The 13,788-nt window shown below is 37.9% G+C and overlaps 1 protein-coding gene across 2 annotated transcripts in view; it reads left to right on the top strand.

Annotated features, from left to right (window-relative positions):
• Window positions 1-13,788, top strand: part of FYTTD1 (forty-two-three domain containing 1) — a 76,354-nt gene that overhangs the window by 8,998 nt on the left and 53,568 nt on the right. The window lies entirely within an intron of this gene.

The raw sequence follows: 13,788 nt of genomic DNA, 5'->3' as shown, positions 1-13,788 counted from the left end.
CAAATATCTGTTCATGTCACTGCTTTCAAATACGCTGGGTATATCCTGAGAAGTGAAATTGCTGGGTCAAAGGGTAACTCGATATCTAGTTCTCTAAGGAATTGCCAGACTGTCTTCCAGAGTGGCTGTATCATTCATTATACAGCTCCACCAACAATAAATAAGAGTTGCAATTGCTCCACATCCTCTCCAGCGCTTGTAGTTTCCTGTTTGTTTAATGGCAGCCAATCTAATGGGTGTGAGATGATATCTCACTGTGGTCTTAATTTGCATCTCCCTAATAGCTGGTGAAGATGTACATTTTTTCATGTGTTTTTTGGCCATTTGCATTTCCTCTTCAGAGAATTCTCTTTTCATATCTTTTGCCCATTTTATAATTGGTCTTTCTGTACTATTGTCATTGAGTTGGAAGATTTCTTTATGTATGCAAGATATCAGTCTTTTGTCAGATACATGGTTTCCAAATATATTTTCCCGTTGAGTTGGCTGCCTCTTCAACTTTTTGACAGATTTCTTTGAGGTACAGAAGCATTTAAGTTTGAGGCATTCCCATTCATCTATTTTTTCTTTTGTTGCTTGTGCTTTGGGTGTAAGTCTAAGAAGTACCTAATACATTATCTTCTAGGAGTTTTATGGTACTATTATATTGAGGTCTTTAATCCATGTTGAGTTATTTTTTGCAAAGGGGGTGAAGTAGGGGGCCTCTTTCGTTCTTTTGAATATGGCTATCCAGCTCTTCCAGCCCCATTTATTGAATAGACTGTTATGTCCCAGTTCGGTGGGTTTGGGGGCCTTTTCAAAGATCAGTCAACTGTAGATCTGGGGGTCTATCTCCAAACTCTCAGTTTGATTCCATTGATCAATATGTCTGTCTTTGTGCCAGTACCATTCTGTGGCTTTATAATCTTCAAAGTCAGGGAGTTTTTCTTTTTTAGAATGTTTTTAGCAATTTGAGGCATCTTTCCCTTCCAAATAAATTTGATAACTAGCTTTTCCAAGTCTGCAAAGTAGGTTGTTGAAATTTTGATTGGAATTGCACTGAATCTGTAGATGAGTTTCGGTAGAATTGACAAACTTAACTACATTTAGCCTTCTATCCCATGAACACGGAATATTTTTCCAGCATTTTAGGTCCCCTTCTATTTCTTTTAGTAAGGTTATGTAGCTTTCTATGTATAGGTCTTTTGCATTCTTAGTTAAGTTTATTCCTAGGTATTTGATTTTTTTTAGTTGCTATTGAGAATAGAATCTTTTTCTTAAGTGTCTTCTTCAGTTAGGTCATTTCTGGTGTATTGGAACATTACTGACTTAATGCGCATTAATCTTGTATCCCACTACTTTGCTAAATTTGCTTATTAGCTCAAGTAGCTGTGTTGTTGATTCCTCAGGGTTTCCCAGATATAAGGTCATATCATCTTCAGATAACGACTTCATCCTTTCCAATTTGGAGGCCTTTTATTTCTATGTCTTGCTGGATTTCACTGGCTGACACTTCTAGCACAATGGTGAATAACAGTGGTGTCAGTGGGCATCCTTGTCTAGTTCCTGATCTTAGAGGGAAGGCTTTCAGTCTCGCCATTGAGTACTATGCTGGCTGTGGGTTTTTCATATATGCCCTTTATCTTATGGAGGAAGTTTCCTTCAATTCTTACCTTTTGAAGTGTTTTTATCAAAAAATGATGCTGGATTTTGTCAAATGCTTTTTCAGCATCTATTGAGATGATCATTTGATTTTTTCCCTTTTGATTTGTTAATGTGTTCTGTTACATGGATTGATTTTCTTATGTTGAACCATCGTTGCATGCCTGGAATGAACCCCAGTTGGTCATGGTGTGTGATTTTTTTAATGTGTTTTTGAATTCGATTTGCAAGTATTTTGTTGAGAATTTTTGCATCTATATTCATTAGGGAGATTGGTCTGTAGTTTTCTTTTCTTGTAGCATCTTTACCTGATTTTGGTATTAGAATGATGTTAGCTTCATAAAATGAGTTAGGTAGTGTTCATTTTCTTCGATGTTTTGAAAGAGTTTAAGTACGATTGGTGTCAGTTCTTTCTGGAAAGTTTGGTAGAATTCCCCTGTGAAGCCATCTGGCCCTGGGCATTTGTTTGTGGGAAGCTTTTTGGTGACTAATTGAATCTCTTTGCTTGTGATTGGCTTGTTGAGGTCTTCTATGTCTTTTCTGGTCAGTCTAGGTTATTCATGTTTTTCCAGGAAATTGTCCATTTCCTCTACATTATCTAGTTGGTTGGTGTGCAGTTGTTCATAGTGTTTGCTTATAATTTTTTTATATTTCTTCAGGATCTGCAGTAATGTCGCCTCTCTCATTTGTTGTTTTGTTTATTTGGGTCTTCTCCTTGATTTTATCATTCTAGCTAGGGGCTTATCAATCTTGTTGATCTTCTCAAAGAACAAACTTTTGGTTTTATTTATTCTCTCTATTGTTTTTTGTTCTCTATGTAATTTATTTCTGCTTTAATCCTTGTTATTTTCTTCTGCTTGGTTTAGTATTAGTTTGCTGTTCATTTTCTAGCTTCTTCAGTTGTTCCATTAGTTTTTTGACTTTAGCTCTTTCTTCCTTTTTAATGTATGCATTTAGAGCTATAAATGTTCCCTCAAATACTGCCTTTGCTGCATCCTGTAAGTTTTGATATGTTGTGCTCTCGTTTTCATTCGTCTCTAGATATTTAGCAGTTTCTCTTGCTATTTCTTCTTTAACCCGTTGATTGCTTAGGAGTGTGTTGTTTAACCTCCAGATATTTGTGAATGTTCTAAATCTTTGTTGGTCATTGACTTCTAATTGTATCCATTGTGATGAGAGACTGTGCTTTGAATAATTTCAGTCTTTTTAGCTTCATTGAGGCTTGTTTTATGGCCTAGCATATGATCTATTCTGGAGAAAGTTCAGTGAGCACTAGAGATGAATGTGTATCCTGTTGATTTAGGATGTAATGTTCTATATATGTCTGTCAAGTGAAATTCATTTGTCACATTGTTTATGTTTTCAATTTCCTTATTGGTCTTCTGTCTGGTTAACCTATCTATAGGAGAGGGTGATGTGTTGAAGTCTCCCACAACTGTTGTGGAAACATCTGTTACTTAATTCAGTTCTGTCAGTGTTTGTCCTTCGTACTTTGGTGCACCTTGATTGGGTGCGTAAAGATTGATGATTGTTATTTCTTCTTGCTGAGTTGTCCCTTTATTAGTATATAGTGACCTTTTTTGAGTCTTATAACATCCTTGCATTTACAGTCTGTTTTATTTGAGATTAATATTGCTACTCCTCGTTTCTTTCGGCTGTAGCTTGCTTGGAATGTTTTTTTCCATCCTTTCACTTTCAACTTCTTTGTGTTTTTGTGAGTGTCTTGTAAGCAACACATTGATGATTCATATTTTTTAATCCACTATGCCAACCTGTATCTTTTAATTGGGGAGTTTAATCTATTCACATTCAATGTTATTACTGTGAAGGCATTTCTTGAATCAGCCATCATATCCTTTGGTTTTTGTCAGATGTATTTTTTTCCTCTCTCTCTTTATTTCCTTTACCATATCCCTACTAAAATTCTTTAGTTCTGAGCCCTTCTCCATACCTCTCTCTTCTTTCTTTTTTTCTCTGCTGGTAGGCTCCCTTTAGTATGTCTTGTAGGGTAGGTCTCTTGTTAGCAAATTCTCTCAGCATTTCTTATGTCAAGATTTTAAGCTCCTCCAACAATTTCTTTGAATACTCTTCTAGACCTTTATCCTTCTGTTCTAGTTTGCTAATGCTGCCGGAATGCAAAACACCAGAAATGGATTGGCTTTTATATAAGATGGTTTATTTGGTTACATACTTACAGTCTTAAGGCCTTAAAGTGTCCAAGGTAGCACATTGACAGTCGGATACCTTCACTGGAGGATGGCCAATGGCATCCGGAAAACCTCTGTTAGCTGGGAAGGGACGTGGCTGGTGTCTTCTCCAAGTTCTGGTTTCAAAATGGCTTTCTTCCAGGATGTTCCTCTCTAGGCTTCAGCTTCTCTCTAAAATGTCACTCTCAGTTGCTCTTGGGTCATTTGTCCTCTCTTAGCTTCTCCGGAGCAAACGTCTGCTTTGAAAGGCCATCTCCAAAATGTCTCTGTAAACTGCAGTTCCTCTCTCAGCTCCTGTGCATTCTTCAAAGTGTCCTTCTTGGCTGTAGTTCCTGTTGCATTATGTCACTCTCAGCTGCATTTCAAAATGTCACTCACAGCTGCACTGAGTTTCTTCTGTTTGTCAGCTCATTTATATGGCTCCAGTAATTTAATTTAGACCCACCCGGAATGGGTGGGGTAACTCCTCCATGGAAATTATCCAATCATTCATCACCCACAGTTGGGTGGGGCGCATCTCCACAGAAACAAAAAAGAATTACAATCTAATCAACATTGATAAGTCTGCCCACACAAAATTACATCAGAGATAATGGCATTTTGGGGGACATAATACATTCAAACTGGCACACCTTCTCTTCCCCTTCTGGAACACCAGTGATTCTTATATTTGTGTGCTTCATGTTGTCCATCATATCCCCGAGATCCATTTCAAATTTTCTGATTTTTTTCCTCCAGTCATTCTTTTGTACTTTCACTCTCCAAAACATTTTTTTCAGGTTCGCTTACTTGTTCTTTGAGTTCATCTAATCTGCTGCTGTGGGTTTCCAGGATCTTTTTAATTTGATCTTGATTAATTTCATCATCAGTTTCTTTTATTTCCATAAGATCATCTGTTTTTTTTATTTACTCTTGCAAATTCTTTATGCTCTTCTAGGGTCGTCTTGATGTCCTTTATATTCTTGTTGTTTGCGATTACTTCTTTGATTAATTGCTCCAAGTTCAGTGTCTCCTCTTGTTTTTTGATTTGGGCTTTTGGGTTATCTGTATCTTCTGGTTTCTTCATCTGCTTTAAAATTTTCTGTTGTTTTTGGCCTCTTACCATTTGCTTACCTTGATAGGGTTCTTTTAGGATATGCAGGTTTATTTGAACAATTGTCTATAATTTGACAGACCTATAGCTTGTTGGAGTGTACTTTCCCTGACCAACCAGCAGACGGCATCCCCGGCCACCTATTACCCTCAAGCCAGTTCTTCCCAGCTTCGTCTGTGCAACGAGTGGGGGTCCAAATCTTGTGGAGGTCAATCAGTGGACCAATTTTCTGTGTGCAGTTGGGACCGCTGGCCCTGAGGGCGGGGGTTGTGCCCTCTGCAGTTAGGCAGGGAAGACGGCTTTAAAACCCAGAGGTCCCAGCCATTCCCAGGGCTGTGACTGTAATACCCTGGGGCTGTTGCACGAGTCCAGCCCTTCAGCTCAGATTCCCCATAGTCCCTCTCTCCCATGAGCCCCCAGGTCCCTGGGATTGGTGTAGGGCTCTTTGCACTTCATGTGGGACACAGTTCCACATTGAGCCAGATTTTGGCCAGTGAAGTGAGTACACAGGAACCCTGCAGTTTCCGCCTCAGCTGGTCAGATGCCCCTAGGGCTACAGAAGGTAAACAGCTTCTGAGGATGATTAAGCCACCAAAAAAAAACACCATCTGCTCTGCAGGCCAGAAAGTACAGGGAAATTGCAAACCTTTTCAGAGCCTCTCCAGATTCTATCACAGGCCCTTTGGAGCTATGCTACACCCCCTTCACAAGAACCCTAACCTGTTTTTGGCTGAGAAATACATATCACCCAACTGTCAAAGCAATTCCCTAAAAGAAACCCATGTCTTGCTGTTCGGCAGAAAACAGAGCACTCCTGCTGACTGCTGGCTGGGTAAGTTGACTTTCTCAGTCCTGCAGCCCAAGGTCTTTCTGTGAAGGAGCCTGGGAATCACCAGACACATTATACCCACAGGTGGGTTTTCAGCCAGGATTCACAGTGCACGCTTTATCCCCAGAATCAGTGGCTTCTAGTGTACACAGAATGCTGCGGTCTTGATTGGACTGTTGCATGGTTGGGTCCCAGCCCAGCGGGCTGCTGCAGTAGGGGAAGAGGTGGCTCAAGAGTGCCATCTGCGGGAAGACAGGGTAAGTTCAGTCTGGCAAACTCCTTTTCTACCTGGCCCCTAATGGGCTTCTGAAAGGGGTGTAATACCTGTGTGAGACCCCGGCCCTGGCTGGCTGGAACTGACAAATGAAGTACTAAAAGAGACAGTCAACACAAACCCAAGCAATTACAAAATCTTAGTGACGTGAGGGAAATCAGCTTTCAAAATAACTATATCAAAATAATCAAATACCAAGAAATCAGCAAAAAATCACAAAGCGCATGAAGAAGCAAAAAGATATGGCCAAGCCAAATGACCAAATTAAAAAGCCACGGGAGACAGAATTGGGAACAACTAATCAAAGATGTTCACTAAATAATTTCAGTGAGTTGGCTAAAGAGATAAAGGGTATCAAGAAGACACTAGAAGAGCATAAAGAAGATTTTGAAGAATAATATAGAATAGCAGATCTAACGGCAATGAAAGATACCGTAGATCAAATTAAAAATATACTAGAGACACACAACAACAGATTTGAAGAGCCAAAGAAAGAATAAACAAACTAGTGGACAGAGCAACTCAGTTCTTATGCACAAAAGAACAAGTGGTGGAGAATTTTGAATTGGATCTCAGGGAAATGATTAACAACACGAAGCACCCAAATATAAGAATCATTGGTGTTGCAGAAGGAAAAAAGGGCTAGGAAGATTTTTTCAGGAGATTGAGGAAAACTTCCCAACCCTTATAAAAGACGTGAATACGTAAAAAGACACCCAACGATCTCCAAATAGAATAAATCCAAATAGACCTGCTCCAAGACACATACATATAAGCCAAACTGTCAGATACTGAAGAGACTGAGAGAGTCCTGAAAGCGGCAAGAGAAAAGTGAATCACCACATTAAAGGAAGACAAATAAAACTAAGCACTGACTACTCATCGAGCACCATGGAGGTGAGAATGCAGTGCTATGATATATTTAAGATTCTGAAAGAGAAAAATTGCCAGTGAAGAATCCTTATTCTGGCAAAGCTGTCCTTCAAAAATGAGGGAGAGTTTAAAGTATTCACAGATTATTATAAGCTGAGGAAGTTCGTTAGCAAGAGACCTGCCCTAGAAGAAATATTAAAGGGAGTTCTGCAGGCTGAAAAGAAAAGACGAAAGAGAGATCTAGAGGAGGGCACAAAATTGAACAGGATTAGTAAGGGTAACTTAAAGGATAAAAAGATAGAAAAAAATAGATCTGACAAAGAAAAACCAAAGGATAAGATGGTTGAATCAAGAACTTTCTTTATAGTAATAACTTTAATGTTAATGGATTAAATGCCCCAACTAGAAGACAAAGATTTGCAGAATGGATTAAAAATTATGATTCATCTATATGCTACACAAGTAGTAACCAAAAGAAATCTGTGGTAGCTGTATTAATATCAGACAAAATAGGCTTTAAATGGAAAGATGTCTTAAGAGGCAAGGAAGGACACCATATATTAATAAAAGGGGCAGTTGACCAAGAAGAAATAACAATCATAAATCTTTATGCACCCAGTCAAGGAGCTCCAAAATACATGAGGCAAACTCTGGCAAAACTTAAGGGAGCAATAGATGTTTCCACAATGATTGTGGGAGACTTCAGTACATCACTCTCTTCTATAGATAGAACAACTAGACAGAAGATCAATAAGGAAATAGAGAGCCTAAACAATATGATAAATGAATTAGACCTAACAGATAGATCATTGCACCCCAGACACCAGGATGTACATTCTTCCAAGTGCTCATGAAAAATTCTGCAGGATAGATCATATGCTGAAGCACAAAAAAGGTCTTAATAAATTTTAAAATATTGAAATTATTCAAAGCACTTTATCTGATTATAACGGAATGAAGCTGGAAATCACTAACCACTGAAGAAACAACTTGCACACATATGTGGAGGTTCAGCAACACACTCTTTTTTTTTTTTTTTTTTGTTTTTTTTTTTTTTTTTTTTTTACTTTTATTTTATTTTTTTTTTTTTTTAATCATCATTTTATTGAGATATATTCACATACCACACAGTCATACAAAACAAATTGTACTTTCGATTGTTTACAGTACCATTATATAGTTGTACATTCATCACCTAAATCAATCCCTGACACCTTCATTAGCACACACACAAAAATAACAAGAATAATAATTAGAGTGAAAAAGAGCAATTGAAGTAAAAAAGAACACTAGGTACCTTTGTCTGTTTGTTTGCTTCCCCTACTTTTCTACACATCGACCCATAAACTAGACAAAGTGGAGTTTGGTCCTTATGGCATTCCCAATCCCACTGTCACCCCTCATAAGCTACATTTTTATACAACTGTCTTCGAGATTCATGGGTTCTGGGTTGTAGTTTAATAGTTTCAGGTATCCACCACCAGCTACCCCAATTCTTTAGAACCTAAAAAAGGTTGTCTAAAGTGTGCGTAAGAGTGCCCACCAGAGTGATCTCTCGGCTCGTTTTGGAATCTCTCTGCCACTGAAGCTTATTTCATTTCCTTTCACATCCCCCTTTTGGTCAAGAAGATGTTCTCCATCCCACGATGCCGGGTCTACATTCCTCCCCGGGAGTCATATTCCACGTTGTCAGGGAGATTCACTTCCCTGGGTGTCTGATCCCACGTAGGGGGGAGGCCAGTGATTTCACCTTTCAAGTTGGCTTAGCCAGAGAGAGAGGGCCACATCTGAGCAACAAAGAGGCATTCAGGAGGAGACTCTTAGGCACAAATACAGGGAGGCCTAGCCTCTCCTTTGCAGCAACCGTCTTCCCAAGGGTAAAACTTATGGTAGAGGGTCAGCAACACACTCTTAAACAATTGGTGGGTCAAAGAAGAAACTGCTAGAGAAATCAGTAAATATCTAGAGACAAAAATGAGAATACAGGATGTCAAAACCTATGGGATGTAGCAATGGCGGTTCTGAGAGGGAAATTTATACCCCTAAATGCCCATGTTAGAAAGGAAGAAAGAGCTAGAACCATAGACCTAATTGAACAACTCAGAAAAGTAGGGAAAGAGCAGCAAACTAACCCTAAAGCAAGTATGAGAAAAAAATTTAACAGAAACTAAAGGAGAAATTTAATGAATTAGAGAACAAAAAACCAATAGAAGCAATGAAGCCAAAAGTTGATTCTTTGACGTGATGAACAGGATTGACAAACTCTTAGCTAGACAAAGATAAAAAGAGAAAACATGCAAATAAATAAAATCAGAAATGAGAGGAGGGTCATTACCATGGACCCCAAATAAATTTTTACAAACATCATAAAAGGATACTATGAACAAGTGTATGCCAACAAACTAGACAACTTAGATGAAATGGAGAATTTCCTGGAAACACCCAAATAACCAATACTGACTTGAAGAAATAGAAGGCCTCAACAAACCAAGTAAAAAGATGCAGTCAGTCATCAAAACCTTCACAGAGGAATTTTATCAAACCTTCACAGAGGAATTTATCAAACATTCCAAGAAGAACTAATACCATTCCTGCTCAAACACTTCCAAAAAATTGAGAAAAACAAACACTATCTAACGGATTCTATGAAGCAAACATCACTCTATTAACAGAACCTGATTAAAGATATTATGAGAAAGGGAAGCTATAAACCAATCTCTTATTGAATATAGATGCAAAAATTCTGAACAAAATTCTTGCTTATCGAATACAATGACCCAGTAAAAAAAAAAAATTATATGCCATGACCAAGTGAAGTTTATTCCAGACATGCAAGGATGTTTCAATACAAGGAGATCAATCAGTGTAATACAACACATTAAAAAATTGAAAGGGAAGAAATCACATGATCATCTCAATGAACACAGAAAAGGCATTTGACAAAATTCAGCATTCTTTCTTGGTAAAAACTTTTCAAAAGGTTTTAATCAAGGAGACCTCCTCAATACAGTAATGGGCATACATGAAAAACCCACAGCCAGCATCATACTCAATAGTGAGAAACTGAAAGCCTTCCCCCTAAGACTGGGAACTAGACAAGGATGCTCACTGTCATCACTGTTATTCAATATTGTGCTAGAAGTTCTTGCTAGAGCAATAGGCAAGAAAAACAAAAGGCATCCATATCGGAAAGAAAGAAGTAAAACTCTCATTATTTGCATATGACATGATGTTATATTTGGAAAATTCTGAGAAACCTATGACAAAGCTACTTGAGCTAATAAAGTTAGCAGCAGAGTAGCAGGATACAAGATAAACATGCAAAAATCAGTAGTGTTTCTATACAGTAGTAATGATGTAACCCAAGGAGGCAATTAAAAAAATTCCATTCACAATAGCAACTAAAAGAATCAAGTATCTAGGAATAAATTTAATCAAGGAGGCAAAGGACCTATACACAGAGAACTACAAAACATTGCTAAAAGAAATCAAAGGTGAAGAAAATAGGTAGTATGACTTTCTGTATTCATGGACAGGAAGGCTAAATGTTAAGAAGTCCATTCTGCCCAAATTGATCTACAGATTCGATGCAATACCAATCAAAATTGCAACAACCTACTTTACATACTTGGAAAAATTAGTTATTAAATTTATTTAGAAGGGAAAGCGGCCTCAAATAGCCAAAAGCATCCTAAAAAGGAATGAAATTGAAGGACTTAAACTTCCTGACTTTATAACTTATTATAAAGCTTCAGTGGTCATAACATCATGGTATTGGTAAAAAGACATATTAATCAATGGAATAGAATTGAGAATTCAGAAATAGACCCTCAGATCCACAATGAATTGACTTTTGACAAGGCTGTAAAGCCACAGAACTGGGACAGAATAGTCTCTTCAGTAAATGCGGTTGGGAAAACTGGATATTCATATCCATAGGAATCAAAAAGGATCCCTACTTTACACCCTATGCAAAAATTAAAGTGAATCAAAGACCTAAATATAAGAGCCAATAGCATAGAACTCCTAGAAGAAAATATTTGGAAATATATTCAAGACCTAGTGGTAAGAGGTAGCTTCTTAGACCTTACACCCAAAGTGCAAGTCATGAAAGAAAAACTAGGTAAGTGGGAACTCTTCAGGATTGAACACTTCTGTGCTTCATAGTACTTTGTCAAAAAGGCAAAGCAGCAGCCAACTCAATGGGAGGGAATATTTGGTAACCACATACCTGATAGGGGTTGATGGCCAGTATATATGAAGAAATCTTACAACTCAACAATAAAAGGACAGCAACCCAATTATGGGCAAAAGATATCAATAGACAGTTTTCCAAAGAGGAAATACAAATGGCTAAAAAGAACATGAAAAGATGTTCACCTTCATGAGCTGTTAGGGAAATGCAGATCAAAACCAGAATTAGATATCTCACATCTCTAAGAATGGCCACTGTTAAACAAACAGGAAACTACAGATGTTGGAGAGGATGTGGAGAAATATTCACTGCTGGTGGGAATTTAAAATGGTACAGCACCGTGGAAAAGTTTGACAGTTCTTCAGAAAATTAAACATTAAGTTGCCCTGTGTTTCTGTTTGCTAATGCTGCCATTCTGCAAACCACCAGAAATGAATTATCTTTTATAAAGGGAGTTTATTCGGTTACAAAGTGTCAGTCTTAAGGCCAGAAAGTGTCCAAGGTAAGGCATTAACAGTAGGGTAACTTCACTTGAGAAAGGCCATTGACATCCAGGAAACCTCTGTTAGCTGGGAAGGTATGTGGCTGGCATCTGCTTGCTCCCAGGTTACGTTTCAAAATGGCGTTCTCCAAAATGTCAGCAACACCTTTCAATGGCTGTCTTCAAATTGTTTCCTCTAAGCTGTGGCAGCTCCTGCTCTCTGAATACTTTTATAGGTCTCTGGTGATTCAATTAAGACCCACCCTGAATGGGTGGGGTAACAACTTCACGGACATTATTGAATCAAAGGTCTCACCCTCATTGATTGAGTCACATTTCCATGGAAACAATAGGTTCAAACCTAAACAACACTAATACATCTGCCCCCCGAAGATTGCATTAAAGAATATGGCATTTTGGGGGGGGAACATAATACATCCAAACTGGCATACCCTATGACCCAGCAATTCCACTACTTGGTATGTACCCAAACAATCTTAAAGTAGGTATATGAACAGGTATTTGCTTACCGATGTTCATAGTGGCATTATTCACAATTGCCAAAAGGTGGAAACAATCCAAGAGTCCATCAGCAGATGAGTGGATAAATAAAATGTGGTGTATACACATGATGAAATATTATGCAGCAGTGAGAATGAATGAGGTCCTGAAACATGGCAACAGGGATACACCTCGAGGACATAATGCTTGGTGAAATAAGCCAGACACAAAAGCGGAGATATTGTATGCTTTCACTAATATGAACTAACTAAAACGTGTAAACTCAGGAGTCTTAAAATTTGGAATATAGGGTACCTAGAGATAGACAGAAGCTAGAGAACGGGGAGTAGTTACCTAATATGTACAGAGTTTTTAACAAGGTTGAACTGAAGTGTTTGGGAATGGATAGGGGGTAATGGTAACTCATTATTGGAATTATAAGTAATAGTGCTATATTGTAGATGTATTTGATTGAAAGTGGTTGTTTAAAGTCATGTATGTTACTGATTAACACCTCAAATATAGGTAAGTTCTTGCATGAACAACTACAAATGTAAAAAATAATAATGGAGAGTTATATTGGAAAAAGCATAGCTATTGCAAACTATGGACTAGTTAATAGTAATATTTTAATATTCTTTCAACTACAGTAACAAATTTACTACACTAATACTATCTGTCAACAATGGGGTGGGTAAGGAGTATGGGAGGATTTACATTTTATTTTTTATTCTTATTTCTGTTCTGGAGTAATGAAAATGTTCTAAAATTGATCATGGGGACATATGCACAAGTATGTGATGATATTGTGAGCCGGTAGCTGTATACTTTGGATGGTTTGTGTGGTGTGTGAATGTAAAAGGAGCAGACACAAGGAGAGAGATTGCCATGTGACAAAAAAAGAAATGAAAGACAAGGAACCCCACAGATTGCAGCAAACCAGCCCCAGACAAACAGACTAGGGAAAGCATGGTTTGTTGAGATCTTGATTTTGGACTTCCAGCCTTCCAAAGCATGAGACGATAAATTCCTCTTTTTAAAGCCAATATTTGTGTGGTATTTGTCATAGCAGTCCTTGTAAACTAAGACACATTGCTAAAATAGACTACAGCTAAAGAAATTTGTCCAGAGATTGGGGATGGGGTGAGGATAGGCTGATCTAGGCCTGCTAGATGGTCGAGGAGAAGAACCCACCCTTGAGACAGAATTAAAAGATAGTGGAAAGGGTGATGAGTGTGGAACAATATACTATAACAGCCAGAAATAGAAGGCATCCAGGGATACATTTCTATCCCATACTTTCTCCTTTTAATCAGTTTTACTCCTGTTAATGAGACAATTGTCTTTCTCATCTAAGATCAAAACTTTGGTATAATAAGTGGATTCTTCCTCCTCCTCTACTTTGCTTATTTTGAAATATTTTCACATTTTCTTGTTCCTTTCCCAGTCCTTTATCATGTCATGCTTGAGTGCTGTTGTAGTCTCTGGAATGGTTGTAGATGTATCATAGATTATAGTCTGCTTTATTATTATTATTATTTATTTTTCCAAATAATCCCCCTTACCCCTTCTCCCATCCCTTGGTAACCTCTAATCTGCTTTCTCTCTCTGTGTGTTTGCTCTTTCTAGTCATCTCTTATAAGTGATATCACATAATTTTTGTCCTTACTTGCCATGCTTGTTTTACTGAGCAT

Source organism: Choloepus didactylus, chromosome 1 (assembly GCF_015220235.1).
Source record: "Choloepus didactylus isolate mChoDid1 chromosome 1, mChoDid1.pri, whole genome shotgun sequence".
In the NCBI taxonomy this organism is placed as follows: domain Eukaryota; kingdom Metazoa; phylum Chordata; class Mammalia; order Pilosa; family Megalonychidae; genus Choloepus; species Choloepus didactylus.
The sequence above is the reverse complement of the archived record's forward strand: the minus strand, read 5'-3'. Positions and strand labels throughout refer to the sequence as shown.